The sequence below is a fragment of the Rhinatrema bivittatum genome, chromosome 10, assembly GCF_901001135.1.
Source record: "Rhinatrema bivittatum chromosome 10, aRhiBiv1.1, whole genome shotgun sequence".
NCBI classification, from domain to species: domain Eukaryota; kingdom Metazoa; phylum Chordata; class Amphibia; order Gymnophiona; family Rhinatrematidae; genus Rhinatrema; species Rhinatrema bivittatum.
This window is the reverse complement of record NC_042624.1, coordinates 40,829,796-40,848,569: the sequence shown is the minus strand read 5'-3', so window position 1 is coordinate 40,848,569 and position 18,774 is coordinate 40,829,796. Positions and strand designations below refer to the sequence as shown.

General features: G+C 40.4%; 1 protein-coding gene across 5 annotated transcripts in view; it reads right to left on the bottom strand.

Moving 5' to 3' along the window:
• The window catches only part of SNX7 (sorting nexin 7), a 229,408-nt gene that overhangs the window by 22,229 nt on the left and 188,405 nt on the right, over positions 1 to 18,774 (bottom strand). The gene's annotated exons all lie outside the window — the stretch shown is intronic.

The window sequence follows — 18,774 nt, the reverse complement described above, 5'->3', positions numbered from 1 at the left end:
GTTCCCTCCGAGGCCGCTCCGACCCCGGATTTTATAAGATACGTGCGGCTACGCGCGTATCTTATAAAATCCAGCGTACTTTTGTACGCGCTCATGTAAATTTATAAAATCTACCCGATTGTCTTTTTCTGAACTTAGGATCATTTAATCAAGTGGGAAGAGAACTGGAAGTGTCCTGCACCCCTACACTTACTTAGAGAAACACGAGGTGATGTGCTCCACGTGCCGCGGTATATAAAAAACCAATAAATAAATAAATGAATGAAGTCTTTCTTTGAAGGTATTTCCCCCACCTTGAAAAGAATCCTGCTTCTGTCTGCAAATTTTTTTAAATACTTTAAATGCCAGCATAGTAAACCATTTACAAAGCAGTGTGCCAGGCAAAATGTGTTAATAAACGGTCCTATGTTGGGCAGATTAAATATTCGGGCAAGTTAAGAATTTGTTAAGATTTTTAAATGATTCAAATTAAGAATGTTGAGTGGAAGATATCTTTAGAAGAACTGAGATGTTATCAAATGGGGCATTTCTAGAAGTAATCTATGGAATGCAAAATTAAAAAAAAAAAAAAGTTATGTTTTCAATGAACTGGTAAATAACACAGCAAATGCCTGATTTGAAAATTCCTGAAATCCATTGCTTGGCAAGAGACATCAGATATATTAAAGCACTCTTACAATATTATAAACAATGAACAAGGTATCATAAATGTAAGTGATCTGAAATTGAATTAGAAGATTTGCAGCTCTATTTTTGTGGATTTTTAAAAAATGCTGCCAGCTTTTATTAAAGCTTCAGCTGACAGAAAGTAAGAATCTTTCACAAGTCTGGTTGAGTATGCTGAGGAAATCTATGACATATTTTTTAAAAGTACACTTAATAATAGTCTCCAGCACAAAATATATTATCAATGCAGTGTGCAGCTCTCACTTGCATTCAAAGAAAGATTCTACATTTTCTGATTTAAAAAATGAATCTGTATGAGTGAACTAGCAGAAGCCAAACCATTAGGCCAGCGGTTTAAAACAAGAAATTAAAACTGGGGAAAAAAAATCTGGTTTCTCAAAGATAAACCAGGAGAAATCCAAGCTGCCCTCCAGAGATTAGTTGCCAAAGTCCTGAAAATCATGTTAATTTAGCCAAAGGACTTCAAAAAGGCCAGGCTAGAACTATTAGGCTTCAGACCAGCCCAATACCAAATACCTTGAAGATGGAAAAATATCTAATCCCCTTCACCTTCTGATGATAAGGAATGACTAATTGATTCTTTATCTTGTCCACAGTTATCAACTTTCTAGATGGACTGAACCAAATCACGGTGAACCTAGAAGATGTGGTAGGCCTGACTGACAAACTGAAGAGTAGTAAATCACCTGGACCAGATGGGTATACACCCCAGGGTTCTGAAGGAACTCAAAAATGAAATTTCAGACCTATTAGTAAAAATTTGTAACCTATCATTAAAATCATCCATTGTACCTGAAGACTGGAGGGTGGCTAATGTAACCCCAATATTTAAATATGGTTCCAGGGGTGATCCGTGAAACTATAGACAAGTTAGCCTGACTTCAATGCTAGGAAAAATAGTGGAAAGTGTTCTAAATATCAAAATCACAGAACATATAGAAAGACATGGTTAAATGGAACAAACTCAACATGGCTTTACTCAAGGCAGGTCAAGCCTCATAAATCTGCTTCACTTTTTTTGAAGGAGATAATAAACATGTAGATAAAAGTGAACTGGTAGATGTAGTATATTTGGATTTTCAGAAGGCGTTTGACAAAGTTCTTCATGAGAGACTTCTAGGAAAAGTAAAAAGTAATGGGATAGGTGGTCATGTCCTTTCATGGTTTACAAACTGGCTAAAAGACAGGAAACAGAGAGTAGGATTAAATGGACAATTTTCTCAGTGGAAGGGAGTGGGCAGTGGAGTGCCTCAGGGATCTGTATTGGGACCCTTACTTTTCAATATATTTATAAATTATCTGGGCAGAAATACAACAAGTGAGGTAATCAGATTTGCAGTTGACACAAAATTGTTCAAAGTAGTTAAATCACAAGCAGATTGTGATAAATTGCAGGAAGACCTTGTGAAACTGAAAAATTGGGCACCGAAATTGCAGGTGAAATTTAATGTGGATATGTGCAAGGTGATGCTATAGGGAAAAATAACCCATGCTATAGTTACACAATGTTAGGTTCTATATTAGGTGCTACCACCCAAAAAAGAGATCTAGGCGTTATAGTGGACAACGCATTGAAATTGTCTGTTCAGTGTGCTGCGGCAGTCAAAAAAGCAAACAGAATGTTGGGAATTATTAGAAAGGGGATGGTGAATAAAACGGAAAATATCATAATGCCTCTGTCTCGCTCCATGGTGAGACCGCACCATGAATACTGTGTATAATTCTGGTCGCCCAACTCAAAAAAGATATAGTTGTGATGGAGAAGGTACAGAGAAGGGCTACCAAAATGATAAATGATGGAACAGCTCCCTATGAGGAAAGACTAAAGAGGTTAGGACTTTTCAGCTTGGAGAAGAGACAGCTGAGGGGGGATATCATACAGGTGTTTAAAATCATGCAAAGTCTAGAACAGGTAAATGTGAATCGGTTATTTACTCTTTCGGATAGCAGAAGTACTAGGGGGTACCCCATGAAGTTAGCATGTGGCACATATAAACTAATCGGAGAAAGTTCTTTTTCACTCAATGCACAATTAAACTCTGGAATTTGTTGCCAAAGGATGTGGTAGTGCAGTTTAAAAAAGGATTGGATAAGTTCTTGGAAGAGAAGTCCATTACCTGCTATTTTCACTTAGAGAATAGCCACTGCCATTAGCAATGGTAACATGGAATAGACTTAGTTTTTGGGTACTTGCCAGGTTCTTATGGCCTGGATTGGCCACTGTTGGAAACAGGATGCTGGACTTGATGGACCCTTGGTCTGACCCAGTATGGCATGATTAAAACAAGAAATTAAAACTGGGGAAAAAAAATCTGGTTTCTCAGTTTCTTAGTCAATCAAGAAAAATTAACTTAAAAAAAACACCTTACCCTGTCCAGCAGTTCTCCTACTCCTTTCCCTTGTAGGCCACACCAGAAGCAGCATAGAAACATAGAAATGACAGCAAAACTTGCTGGGCAGAAACGGTCCATCCAGTCTGCCCAGCAAGTTTTGCACTTTTTTTGTTCTCATACTTATGTTAGTCTTGGCTCTTAGTAACCATTTGGTTCTGTTTCCCTTCCACCCCCACCATTAATGAGAGAGCAGTGTTGGAACTGCATCTAAGTGAAATATCTAGCCCAATTAGTTAGGGTAGCAACCGCCTCAATAAGCAAGCCACGCCCACCTGCCCACCCAGACTAAATAATTCAGTCCTTGTTGGTAGTTGTCTGTATATAGATCCACCTTTCTTCATTCCCCTTGCCGTTGAAGCAGAGAGTTATGCTGGATATGCATTGAAAGTGAAGTATCAGACTTTCACCCCTGCCGTTGAAGCAGAGAGCTATGCTGGATATGCTTGAAGTATCAGTCTTTCTCCCCTGCCGTTGAAGCAGAGAGTTAAGCCGGATATGCACTGAAAGTGAAGTATCAGGCTTATTTGGTTTGGGTAGTAGCCACCATAACAAGCAACTACTCCCCGCTTTTTTGTGAATGCAAATCCTTTTTTCCACATTTTGTCTTGCCAGTGAAGCTTAGAGCAATGTTGGAGTCACATTAACCGTGTATATGTTTATTGAATAAGGGTATTATCTCCAGGTAGTAGCCGTCATTCCCACGAGCCACCCACTCTTCATTCACGTCCTCTAGACTTTATGGATCCACAGTGTTTATCCCACGCCCCTTTGAAGTCCTTCACAGTTCTGGTCTTCACCACTTCCTCCGGAAAGGCATTCCAGGCATCCACCACCCTCTCTGTGAAGAAATACTTCCTGACATTGGTTGTGAGTCTTCCTCCCTGGAGCTTCAAATCATGACCCCTGGTTCTGCTGATTTTTTTTCGACGGAAAAGCTTTGTCGTTGTCTTTGGATCATTAAAACCTTTCAAGTATCTGAAAGTCTGTATTATATCACCTTTGCTCCTCCTTTCCTCCAGGGTGTACATATTTAGATTCTTCAATTTCTTCTCATAAGTCATTCGATGAAGACTCTCCACCTTTTTGGTCTTAACTGCTGAAGCTTTCCTCATGGTCCTCTTCCTTAGGGACCACAACCAATCTCTTCATTCTCTCTCTCTCACACACACACACACACACACACACCAGTCACACCCTCAGGACCAGTTTCTTTCTCTCACACACCAATCATCTACCCAACCAGTCTCTCTCTCTCACACACAACACACACATACCAGTCATCTCCCTGATCCATCTCTCTCACACATACACACGTCACCTCTCTGGCCAGTCTCTCTCAATCACACAATGTCCTCACTCTCTCTTACTTACAAACAGGCTCAATCACACACTCTCACAGCCACAACCAGCCAAAAATTGCTCCATCTCTCTCTCGCACACACACATTGACACACACAAGCACCCTCCCAGACTCTCATATACACCACACACACATACAGAAGCACCCTCCCTGTCTCACACAGAAGCACCATTCCTTTCTCACATACTCACCACATACACAGACAGAAGCACCATTCCTTTACCATTTACACACACACAGAAGCGCCCTCCCTTTCTCGCGTATACACACACACAGAAGCACCCTCCCTTTCTCACATATACACACACACACAAAAGCACTCTCCCTTTATCACATATACACCACATACACACACACAGAAGCCCCCTCCCTTTCTCACATAAACACCACATATACACACACACAGAAGCACCATTCCTTTCTCTCATACACACCACCCACACACAGAAGCACCCTTCCGATCTTAAATACACACACACACACAGGCCCCCAGATGAATAGCTCGTCTCCAGCGGTGGCTGGCAGCGCCTGTCTTCTCTTCTTTGGCCCTGCCGGCCTGGTCTTTGGTTGCGGCTGGCAGCGCCGGTCTTCATTTCTTCGGCCCCTGCTGGCCTGGCCTCCGGCGGTGGCTGGCTGCACCAGGCTTCATTTCTTTGGCTGCCGCCGGCCTGGCCTCCGGCGGTGGCTAGCTGCGCCGGTCTTCTTTTCTCTGGCAGCTGCTGGAAGTGCCGGTCTTTATTTCTTCGGCCCCCGCCGGCTGCGAGAAGAACACAACACACCGGTTGAAAATTGCTGCCTTAGAGGAAAGGCAAGATAGGGGAGATATGATAGAGACATTCAAATATCTCAAAGGTTTCTATTTATTTTATCTTTATTAGTTTAAACAAAATTTACAAAGGATAATCACTTTGTACAGAAACAAGAGAACATATTCAACATTTATCTCACAACTTTCTCAGTGGTATTACAAAAGAAAAACAAGATCTATTAACTTGATCCCAAACATAAGAGAAGGGGGGTTCTACCAGGACATATGAGGAGATAATCTTAAAAAAAAGAAAAAAATTTAAATAACAAGCTTAGCATTTATAACTATTCTTTTTTCTTTTATGACTCCACATTTGAAGCATCCTGGACTGAAGGATTGGGTAGTAATCTTTTCCTATTTTCCAACAAAGCTTTCATTTGTTCAGGTATAAAGAAAACATAGGTAATATCTAAGTTTAGTATACATCGGCACGGATACCTGAGTATGAAACTCGCCCCCATTGATCGGGCCTCCTGTCGCATTGACAGGAATCCCCCTCCTTCTTTCCTGAGTAGCTTGAGCCAAGTCAGGGAAGACCTGCACCGTTTTACCCATGAATTCTGCTCTCATATTTAAGAACTAATTCCTCATTATCAGGCGAGTAAATAAAAGAAATCAAGAGAGTAGACCTCTCTATTATTTCAGAATTAGAAGTCTCTAGAAAAGTTGTTGTTTGCCAAATCAAGTACAGGAGCAGCTTCTCCTCCTCTAGGCTTTGCGTGTGGCATGAAATACACTTTATTCAAAGTAGGAATATTCTCAAGTGCTATCTTCAGAATATCCACCATGTATTTCCTCAAAGTTATTCTCGGTTGTTCGCCCATAACCTTGGGAAAATTTATAAACCTAAGGTTTAAGTTCCTTGATTTATTTTCCAGCTGTTCCAATCTCCTTTTAGTGATGATACAGTCTTTCATTAAAGCTGCTTGCACATCTTGAGACTTCTTTACTTGTTCTTCTAATCTCTGAATCTTCTGTTGTTGTTCCAAATATTTTGCATTATAATCATGAGTAAAGCTTCCAATTTTCAAAGACACATTTGCCTGCTCTTGTGCAAGTTTAAATAAAGCCATCCCCCATTTTGGTCATCAACTCCCAGAAAGCGTCCAAATCCCCATAATGCAGGCAATATTATAATACTGAAGATTTAAGAAACTCATCCCTCTCCTTCCCTTGGGACCAGTAGTCTCATAATAGGTAATCACACCTTACAGCAGGGGTGGGCAAGTCCGGTCCTCGAGGGCTGCAAACCAGTCGGGTTTTCAGGATACCCCTAATGAATATGCATGAAATAGATTTGCATACAACTGAGACAGTGTGTATGCAGGTCTCTCTCATGCATATTCATTAAGGATATCCTGAAAACCTGACTGGTTTGCAGCCCTCGAAGACCGGAATTGCCCACCCCTGCCTTACAGGCTCCCACAAAAAATTTGGAACAGAATTTATAGATTAGATTAATACCTTTTTTAAATTAAAAAAGGAACTATCTGTAGGTCATAAAAAAGCTTTAGAACCAGTATCATTTTAATTAAAGCAATTCAGCCCAACAGAGATAATGGGAAATATAGCCAACTAGAAAGCTTTTTCAGAATATTCTGGACAATAGGGAGGATGTTGTAATGATACCATTCCCCTGGATTACTATGAATTTTTATACCCAAATATTAATTGTGTTATCTGCTCACTCTAGAGGAAAATCTTCCCATTTCTCCTTCAAATGTCCCCGAATATCCATCGCTTCAGATTTGCTAAAGTTCAGTTTTAGCCCATTTTCCACTATGGTGCTAAAACTATGGGCAATGTGGATCAGGCCTGAGTAAGAACCATCAGGATATCATCAGCAAATAATTTTAATTCATGCTACCCTACTAGTAATTCCCTTGATTCAGTGATCCTGCTTTATTTAATAAGTTAGCTCTGGGGTAAGAATAAAGAGTAATGGAGAGAGCAGGCAGCTCTGTTTGGAACCTCTTCCTAATTTAAAAGTTTCTGATAGGAATCCATATGTACAGATGTACAGTATGCTTTTGGATTACAATATAGCAGTTTTATTGCATCATATATAGGACCAGAGAAGCCAAATTCCAATAATGCAGTATCTAGAAAATCCCATGATACTCTATCGAAGGCTTTCTCTGCATCAAAACTTACTGCTATTGGTTCTGTAGATGCAAATCACTTACAAGAATCTAATGCTCTCTCCACAATAAAAGGCACTCTAAATCACATGAATCTATGCCTTAACATAGAAAAGACTGAATATATACTGCTTGGAAAAAAAAAACCCCAACACAACCGATACAAGGTCTCAAACCAAATAGACAAATCCATGATCAAGCTTAGTGAAAACGTAAAAGACCTAGGAATCTGGCTCGACCCCGAAATGGGATTAAAAAACATATAAACATGAAAACCAAAGAAGGATTCTACAAGCTCTCAATACTCAGACTAAAACCACTCCTAAACCAACCAGAATTCAGAACCATTCTTCAATCATTAATATTCTCAACCTTCGACTACTGCAACTCACTACTAATAGGTCTACCAAAATCAACATGCCCCCTCCAGCTACTGCAGAACGCCACAGCGAGAATACTCACCAATCACAAAAGATCGGAACACATTACCCCAGTACTAAAAGAATACATTGGTTGCCCATAGCTAAACGCATAGAATATAAGCTACTTACCATAATACACAAAAATATACACAATGAAAAAGAATGCTCCAGAAACATATCCCACAGCGCAATACCAGATCAGCGAACAAGGCTCTGCTCACCATACCACCAATAACAACTGCTAGACTTACTACAACTAGAGAAAGAGCAGCTTCAATAGCCGGACCTCGACTGTGGGACTCACTACCTGAAAACCTAAGATTACAAAACGACTCGAAAATATTCAGAAAACAACTCAAAACATTCCTATTTAAACAAACTTACAAAGATGGCATCGGCTAACAAAATCTCAGCCAAAAACTCACATCAAGCACTGAAAAATCCCAGAAAATTAAACATTACAAATCCACAATAGCCACCATTTACCAAATCTGCTTGTAAAGTAAAATTGTACCTCATCTCCACCCTCCTGCTAACAAAGCTAAATGTAACAATTCTACCTGTAAAGTAAAACATAGCCATTTTCCACCCCTTCTAACAAAAATTAAATGTAACCAAACTACCTATAGCATATTGTAATATCTCCATGTTAATTATAGTAAAGTTAAATCTTTTAGTAAATCTGCATAGTAAAGTTAAATTCTATAACAAGCTACTTATAGTTAAATTAAATCTCAATTTAAATACAGGTTATCGAGAAGTTATAATCTATATTTATATTTGTCATATATGCTATGACTTTCACTGTTTTATGTTATGACTATAACACTGTTTTGTGTTATGAATATATGAGTATAGGTTTTATATGTTATGAAATTCGCTGTAACACGTTTTCTCTGTAAAACAGAGTGAAGGTCTGAACCAAACTTCGGTATATAAAAACACACAAATAAATAAAAATAAATAAATAAAAATAAATGCTAGCAACAGCCTCCTAATATTTTCTGATGAGTTCCTCCCAAAAACAAAACCTGTTTGCTCTAGCAATATTAAGCTGGGCATTACTAATTTAAGCCTATTTGCAATAATTTTTGCAAAAATTGTATCTATATGAAGCGGGGACTATACGATCCTTGTCTGGCTTAGGCAGAATTGTAATTGCTGACACTTTTATAGTCTCTGAGTATATGATCAGGGAAAGGAAAATGCCAAACAAATTCCTTAGGGGTAATACCAGCTGTCCCACGAGCAACTTATAGTAAGTAGCTGGCAGCCCATCCAGGCATGGTGATTTGTTGTTTTGTAGTTCTCTAACCACTTGCTCCACCTCCTGGGCAGTTACCAGAGAATTCAGCCTTTCCATGATCTCAACTATTACTTTTGGTACCTGAAGACCTGATAAGAAATTCTGTTCTCAACATTGGCTGGCTCAGGATAAAATTATTTAAAAACTTTCTCAATGACTTCCGGTGATACGCAGCTACTGAGAGGTCACATACAGAAAAGCTCAGTGAGAGCTTACTCACATTTTTCAATTTGAAACTCCTAACGTCACTACTTTAACAATTACATACAAAGTACTGGCACGAAGACTGCTTGTAGTGATGTCTTGGCTGGTATATCGGTGAAATCTGTGAGATTAACTAAAGATAAGGAGAAAGAAAAAGAGAAGACCTCTGAAAACAATATAGCGGCAGAGCTTGAAAATGGTATCTTTGACCTAAAGCAGGATCTTGTTCGAGATATTTTCAAACTGCTTTCTGCAAATCTGGGAGATATATTGTCCAAATTACAGTCTTCCTTAGATGAAATTAAAGAAGGCATGGAAAAGCACTCTGAATCGCTAGCGGATCTGGAACATTGAGTGTTGGCGCAGGAAGCGGCATCAGATCAATTGGTAAGATAGCTAGCTGACCTCAAAAAAGAAAATGCCATGTTAAATGAAAGGATAGAAGATGAGGAAAATTGGGCTCTAAAGAATAACTTATGGACCAATGGGTTGCTGGAGCAGGTCAGAGGGAGCTTTATGCACTTTACTGCAAGTATAGATTCCGGAAACACTGGGCCTCTCAATGGAAACTGAGTTAGTAGTAGAACGAGTACACAGAATTGGCCCGGTAAGAGATAATGCTCAGCAACCTAAGCTGGTCATCGCCTGTATACTTAATTTTGCAGATAAAAACCGAATAATGCAAGCATATAAAAAATGGAAGTGAATTCTGTAATATGAAGGTCAAAAACTCTCTTTTCAATGATTTCCCTCAAAAGGTATCACAGGCTCACAGGCAGATGGCACCAACTTGCTCTGAATTGTATAGACAGGGTTCTTCAATTCTCTTTCATTTTTCCTGCACTATAAAAGTTTTTGCTGGTAAAGAAACAGTGCTGTTAAAGATAAGGAACAGGCGCAAAACTATCTGGCTGTTTTGAGTAACTAAACGTACGCACTAATGTGCTTTTTCATTTTGCTGAATGAATTTTTATTTTCTAGTTATGCAGTTCCCTTTGATATTTGGAGAACTTTTGGATGAATATCTCCAGAGTGTTAAGGAAAGCCGAGCTGGGCTGAGCTATGACACAACTTTAAATTGATCTCCTAGGATATTTTTCTTTCTTTTTGTTTCTTGTTGACTCTTTCATAATAAACCCTTCATGAAACAAGAGTGGAGAAGTTATGGCAATATATTTTTTAAAGCACAAGAGCGGAGGGATTCTTTGCCTTGTTTATGGCTAATTTTGTCTTGTTTCTGACTATGTGTCTGAGTCCCAGATTCCATTGCCTGGGAAAGTATGAAATCAAGCATGTTGATTTCCATTCACTCTCTCAATATTTGGATACACTACATTAGATAGCGGGCTTGTGAAGCTGAATTTAATTTGGGACTCCTATGACTGATTTTTTTCTCGTTCATTTTCCATTCATTTGTTTATTGCTGTTATGTAAGGGGGCTAGGAGTCACTTTGCTCTGCCTGGATGCGACAGTGAGCAGATATTTGGCTATATTTTCTTTTCTGGCGTTGTTTCATATTATGTTGAGTGACATAAGTTTATATTGCTTAAGCTTTAATAATGCATTACTATCATTTGCTGTTAATTTTTTCTTTTTTTTTTTTTGCAGTTGTTTCTATGTGGAGTTGCATAAGTACTGCAGAGTAACAAGATGCTATAATATCTGGAATCTATTTCGGGCTATCAATATGGATATAGTTTATGCACAGGGGACATTATCTGCCTTCACCAGGTGCATCATCCTGAAAGAAGAAAAAGGTGAAGAAGATGCAGACCCTTGGAGCATTCATGGACTGGCTTTTGTTCTGGTATATTCTGTGTTAGTCTTATATTTTGTGTTGTTGCATGGTTTGAAAGGTGTGTGAATGAATGTTTTTCCTCAGTGGGTTGCCGCTGTGCCGGGGATTGTGTGCCGGCAGTTGGCTGGCAGGCGCAAATGTTAGAGTAAAATCGGGTGTACATGTGCACGTGCCGGGTAGCACGCTCATATATACGCCCACACACAACCTTTTAAAATCTACCCCTAAGCCATCTAGGGTGCAGCGACTAGCGGGTAAGGGCATGGAGATTCCATTTTTGATCAAACAATTGCAGTTACTGGACATACGGCGGATTTTAAATCCTTAGGCTGTTGATTTTACATTCTAGGTACAGAAAACAAATGAAGGACAAAAATAAATGGAGGAATTTGCGAGCTTGTTTAGTTCAGCAGCAAAAGTCATCATTGCTAGCTGATCAACAAACAGGACAAATATGTTGTGGTACATGTTCGGAATACCCACACGTTTTGAATCTACAATTGTTCTCTCATCCAAATTTAAAACATCCATATTTTATTTTATTTATTTATTTATTTATAGAGTTTTCTATACCGTCATTCGGTATTGCCATCACAATGGTTTACATGCTTCCATTAAGTTAATCTTGTGAAACGTGCTATGTACATTGTAGTATTAGTGAAGTCATGAGGCAGTTAACATATTAACAGTGGTATAACATAGCATTGGTTAGGAAGAAGTTTTGCATAGTAATGTTGGTTTAATGATGGTTTATAAGCTTCCTTTAAGTTAACAACCTAGGGAAGGTGTTGGGCGTGTTGTCATAAGAGTGAAGTCAGGGGTTCGTTAACAGATTAAAAACGTAGCTTAGATTAACAGTGGAACTCACATAATACAGATTTTTTTTTTTTTAACAATAAGGTTAGAGTTCAATTTTCCTAAATATATGTTTGACGTGTGGGTAGATACTTGTGGTATTGCCGTTGACAGGAGAGCTGGGGGTGCCAAATGAGGTTCATTGTGTGTCATGATAGGCTTTGGTAAACAACCAGATTTTCAGGTCCTTTTTAAATGTTTTCAGGCTGGGTTGTCTTAGTTCGGTTGGCAGTGTATTCTAGAGTTTGGGACTGGCAAGGGAAAATGCGTGCTCATTGATTGAGGTGAGTTGTGTGGAGCGATGGGAGGGAATTGTCAGGAGTCCTTTGTTGGCAGATCAAAGGCTGTTGTGAGGTATGTGGGGCTTGATAGTCATGTCTAACCAGTTGGTTTGTTCCTTGTGTATAAGTTTGTGTAGCAAGGTTAGAATTTTGTAGTCTATTCAGAATTTTATTGGTAGCCAGTGCAGGGATGTAAGAATTGGGGTTATGTGTTTGGATTTCTTTGTTCCTGTTAGTATTCTTGCTGCTGAATTCTGTAGGATTTGTAGGGGGCAGATGCTGGGCTGTGGTAGACCGAATAATAAGGAATTGCAATAGTCTAGATTGGAGAAAATGAGTAGTTGAAGTACAGTTCTGAATAGAGATGTGGTTCATTTTTCGCCTGAATTAGGAAATTACACAAAATTTCCTAATTCGTTGTTGTTTCGGAGGCACCGAAACCCGAAAAGAATTTTCCCCGAATTTCGGGGAAATTTCGTTTTTCGGGTTTGCCTGGGGAGAGGGGCACAAATTTTTTTTTTAAATTAAAAACCACCCCAAACATTTAAATTAACACCCCCCCTGATCCCGATCCCTCCCCAAGACTTACGAAGTACATCCCTGGTGGTCCAGCGGGGTCCCGGGTTCCATTTGCCCTCCGTGCCCGTGCTACTGCAAGCCGTGCTCTTTAAAATGGTGCCGAATAGCCTCTGAACTATCATGTCACAGGGGCTACCGGCGCCATTGGTCAGCCCCTGTCACATGGCCATCGGCGCCATCTTGTGCTCCTGTCATGTGACTGGAGCTGACCAATGCCGCCGAAAGCCTCTGTGACATAGTATGGGCAAAGGCTATCGGCGCCATTTTAATTACTGCCAGCCGACAATGAAATCGCTCCCGGACACCCGCTGGACCCCCAGGGATTATTGGCAAGCCTTGGGGGGGTCAAGAGCCCCCTCCTGACCCCCCCAAGGCTTGCCAATAATCCCTGGGGGTCCAGCGGGGGTCCGGGAGCGATTTCGTTGTCGGCTGCCAGTAACCAAAATGGCGCCGATAGCCTTTGCCCATACTATGTCACAGAGGCTTTCGGCGGCATTGGTCAGCTCCAGTCACATGACAGGAGCACAAGATGGCGCCGATGGCCATGTGACAGGTGCTGACCAATGGCGCCGGTAGCCTCTGTGACATGGTAGTTCAGAGGCTATTCGGCACCATTTTAAAGAGCACGGCTTGCAGTAGCACAGGCACGGAGGGCAAATGGAACCCGGGACCCCGCTGGACCACCAGGGATGTACTTCGTAAGTCTTGGGGAGGGATCGGGATCGGGATGGGGATGGGGGGGTAGTTTGTATGTATGTAGAAAAATGATTTTAAATGCTTGGGGTGGGTTTTTTTAAAGCTTCCTTTGCCGTTTCGTTTTTTGGCCCGGTTTCGGGTTTCCTCGTTTCGTTTTTCAAAAAAACGAAACGAGAAAACCCGAAATTTACCACGAAGTATCCGAACCGAAAAACGACCCGGCAGAAAAAAACGAAGCACATCTCTACTGATGTGCTTCGTTTTTACCAAATTGGAAAATTGCAACAAAATTGTCTAATTCGGCATGTTTCAGGGAGCCCAAAAAAAAATCAGGATTTTCCCGTTTTTTCACAAAAATTCATTTTTCCGATTAGTGCGCACTAACGGGAGTCAGTGCGCACTAACTCCCATTAGTTTTTGTTCGTCCGCGCAAACAAAAAGTAACAAAATGTAACGGCTTTTGTAAGCGCACGCTAACGGGGAGTTAGCGCGCACTAACTGGGAGTTAGTGGGCACTAACGGGGAGTTAGCGCGCACTAACTAAAAATCGATTTTTCGTGAAAAAAAAGACCCGAACAGAAATAAAAATGACATTTTCCATGGTGGCTGAAAACGAAGAATGACACGAACACAAAAAACGATGCACGTCTCTATAACTTTATCTGTTGCCTTGTTGGCTTCGAACAAAAGATATACAATGATTACAATCATTACTAATCAGTTTTTTAAAATGGAATAAAGCATGGAAGAATTTCCACATGCTTATTCTATCACCAATTGGCCCTGCATAACTCCCAGAGTTAAAGCCTCTGGGAGCCATTTTTCAAAAAACTCTGCCTAGTATGATAGTCTATGCCCTCTGGCAGACCTACTAGGCAAATACTGTTTCTCCTCAACCTATTTTTTTAAATCTATCTCCTACTCTTACAGGGTGAGTATCTTCTCCATTGTAGTGATCTTTTCCAGCGTTGTGACTCACAAGTCCTCTATTAGTAAGATTTGCCCTTTCACATTGTCTAAATGCAACCCTAACTCAAAAGTGCAGATTTAAGAGCTGCAATTTGTTCAGAGATTGAGTCTAATTTAACTTTTAGTGCAGCAACTACTGTCGATGTCAGCTCAGCAACTGCCATACTATTGAGCGCCGGCCCCGAGGCAGATTTGCTGGCAGTAGCCATCTTAACTTCTGTTGCATGTGCTTTTTTGTCTTTTTTTCCCACTTTAAAGGGCATATTTCCCGGCAATCTATATAAAAATCGATCAAATGACATGCACTTGTTCAGTAACTTTTCAACCATGTTCAATGCAGAATAATGCAAGATTGATCAGGATTGCTAGGGTATGCACTTGGCGCCCAACAGCTTGCATCTTCCCGGCTTCACATCATGCAACATTGTAAAACACAATTTTAAGCATATAAATGTTTTTTTAAAATCAGGCCCCAACTGAGCAGTCAACGTCTGACATTTAAGTGATTTACCTCAGAAATCTTACAATGAAAAACTTCCTGTGATAGTGGCAATAGTGATAATAATATGATCAAATTTGAATTAATGACTGGAAGGGAGATAGTAAGATAGCACTAATCTTTCAAAAGGGAAACTGATAAAACAAGAAAACAGTTAAAAAAAACATGAAAGGTACAGCTACAAAGGATAAGAGTGTGCAACAGGCGTGGACATTGTTAAAAAATACCATCTTAGAAGCACAGTCCAGCTGTATTCGACACATTATTAAAGATGGAAGGAAGGTCAAATGATTGACAGCATGGCTAAAAAGTGAGATGAAAGAGGCTATTTTAGCAAAAAGATCTTCATTCAAAAATTGGAAGAAGGATCTATCAGAAGAAAATAGGATAAAGCATAAGCATTGGCAAGTTAAATGTACATTATTGATAAGATATGGTGAGAGAATTTCAAAAGAAGTTGGCCATAGAGACAGAAACTCATAATAAAAACTTTAAAATGTATCCGAAGCAGAAAGCCTGCTAGGGAGTTGGTTGGACTGTTAAATGATCTGGGGTTAAAGGGGCAAGTAGGGAAGATAAAACCATTGCAGAAAGACTAAAATTCTTTGCTTTGGTGTTTTCTGAAGAGTATGTTGGGGAGAAATCCATTCTGGAGAAGGTTTTCAAGGGTGACAATTCAGATGAGCTGAAACAAATCATGATGAATCTGGAAGATATAGTAGGGCAGATTGATAACTGAAGAGTAGTAAATCACCTGGACCAGATGGTATACATCCCAGGGTTCTGAAAGAACTAAAAAATGAAATTTCAGACCTATTACAATTAACTTGTAATCTATCATTAAAATCATCCATTGTACCTGAAGACTGGAAGGTGGGCAATATAACGCTGATATTTGAAAAGGGCTCCAGGGGTGATCCAGGAAACTATAGACCAGTGAGCCTGATTTTAGTGCCGGGAGAAATCATGGAAACTGTTATAAAGAATAAAATCACAAAACATTTAGATTTAATGGGACAGAGCCAGCATGGATTTACCTAAGGTAAGTCTTGCCTCACAAATCTCCTACATTTTTTTGAAGGGCTGAATAAATGTGGACAAAGGTGAACCAGTAGATATGGTGAATTTGGATTTTCAGAAGGTGTTCGACAAAGTCCCTCATAAGAAGCTTCTAAGTAAATTAAAAAATCATGGGATAGGAGACAAACTCCTTTTGTGGATTATACATTGGTTAAAAGACAGGAAACTGAGTAGGATTAAATGGTCTGTTTTCAGAGTAGAAAAAGGTAAACAGTGGAGTACCTGAGGGATCTGCACTTGGATGGCTGATTTTAATATATTTATAAATGACCTGGAAAGGGTTACAACAAGTAAGGTGATCAAATCTGTAGATGCACAAAATTAGCAGAGTAATTAAATCTCAAGCGGATTGTGATAAATTGCAGAAGAACCTTGTGAAACCGGAAGTTTGGGCTTTCAAATGACAGATGAAATTTAAAGTAGACAAGTGCAAGGTGATGATTATAGGAAAAAATAACCCTTGTTGTAGTTATACAATGTTAGGTTCTATCTTAGGAGTTAACACCCAGGAAAGAGATCTAGGGCGTCATAGTGAATAATACATTGAAATCGTTTGCTCAGTGTGCTGTGTGATCAAAAAAGCAAACAATATTATGAATTATTAGGAAGTGAATGGAAAATAAAACAGTGGATGTCATAATGCCTCTGTATCGCTCCATGGTGAAACCACACCTTGAATAATGTTTGCAATTCTGGTCACCAGATTTCAAAATGCATAAGTCACGCCCTCTGAAGAGCTGCTACTTTATGCGAGGTTATTTGTGCATGAACTTGTCCAATTATGTGAATGTTGTTTCCTACTGAGTGAGAATCAGTACTACTGCTACCCCTCCCCCAAATTTTTGACAGCCTAAGCACAGGCCTAGTGTGGCTACTGGGAAATTTAGGCCTGTTTAATAGGTGCATGGCAATTAGAAATCTGCTACCTGCAGTTTACAGATGATCTTGGACAGCACCATCGTTCTCTGACATATTTTATTGCTCAGAGGGCAGTCTGGACACAGTTAAAAAAAATCTCCAGATTCTATACTCTAGAGGGTAAATGTTTTGCCTTACAGAGAAATATAACATATGAGAATGTTCCTAACATATGAAAATTTTAGACAGAGATATGGAGAAACAATAGGCATATACTGAATATCCAGTATGAAATTTCATTTCAAATTATTATTTAGAAATCAATTGTAATTACATAACATATTTTTGCCTTTAATAAGAAATCAATAGATATTTTACTACTCTTAGCCTTAAAGCTCATCAGTAAAAACTAGAAGTATAGTTTCTTCCTAGAAATACATGCTTGATGGAATTCAAAATAATTCAATGTAGAAATATGAAGCTGTTGCAACTAAAAATATGATTAAAAATTCCAGGAAATCTGGAAACCTGTAGATTATGTACCCAGGTTCTGCAATTGAAATGTTTTGTGTAGTACCACTAGATAAAACATGCTGTACAATATGACAACAGTACCTTTCCAGACAAGTTAATGTTATGTTAATTAAAAGAGTATTGTATAATAATTTTTTTCTGAATTCAATAAAAATATAAGAAACTGAGAGGACCTGCCCAAAAACTGAGGTGTAAGGGAGGAAAACAGAGTTGCTTACCTTTAACAAATGTTCTCTGAGATCAGCAGGATCTTAGTCCTCACATGTGGGTGACATCATCGGACATGTTCCAGTGCTTTCAAACATGCTCTACTGAGCAGTGCTTTCAAACATGCTCTACTGAGCATGTGCAATTATAGCTATCACCCTGCCCCATAGACAGAGTCCCTCAATCCACGATATAGCTAATACATGGAGAGTAAACTCACAGGGGTGACGGGCGGGTTTCATGACAACTGATAGCCTGCTGTCCTTCGAGAACACCTGTTATAGGTAAGCAGCTCTGCTTTCTCAGAAGACAAGTAGGATGGGAGTCCTCACATAGGGGTAGATTTTATAATTCTACGCAGGCGCGAACAAAAGTACGCCAGATTTTATAAGATACACGCGTAGCCGCTCGTATCTTATAAAATCCGGAGTCGGCGTGCACAAGGGGGTGCACATTTGTGCAACTTGCATGTGCCGAGCCCTGCGCACGCTGCTCGTTCCCTCCGAGGCCACTCCGAAATTGGAGCGGCCTCGGAGGGAACTTTCCTTCCGCCTCCCCCCACCTTCCCCTCCCTTCTCCTACCTAACCCACCCCCCTGGCCCTATCTAACCCCCCCTACCTCTGTCGCAGAAGCAGGCGTAACTTTGCGCGTGCCGGGCCGGCTGCAGCACGCTGTGTTCCGGTCCGGGGGCTGGGCCGGAGGCCATGGCCATGCCCCCGGAACGCCCCCGGGCCAAAACCACGCCCACGGCACCGCCCCCGTATGACACACCGACCGCGTCACGCCCCCCGACACGCCACCGATGACGTGCTGTTCGCGTCACGCCTCCCGACACGCCCACCCCAAGAAAGCCTTGGGACTTACACGTGTCCTGGGGCTTTGCGCACACCGGAAGCCTTTGCAATATAGGCTCGGCGCGCGCAGGGGGGTTTTAAAAGGGTTACGCACGTAACCCTTTTAAAATCCGGCCCATAATGTGTGATTTCCAAGCTATAGGATGCCCAAGCAAGACAAAGCGGGGAACCCCACAGTGCTGAAAGCACCACCTTTCTCTCTTTTGTCTGTGTCATAGAATTTGCTTTTACTAGCCCTGGT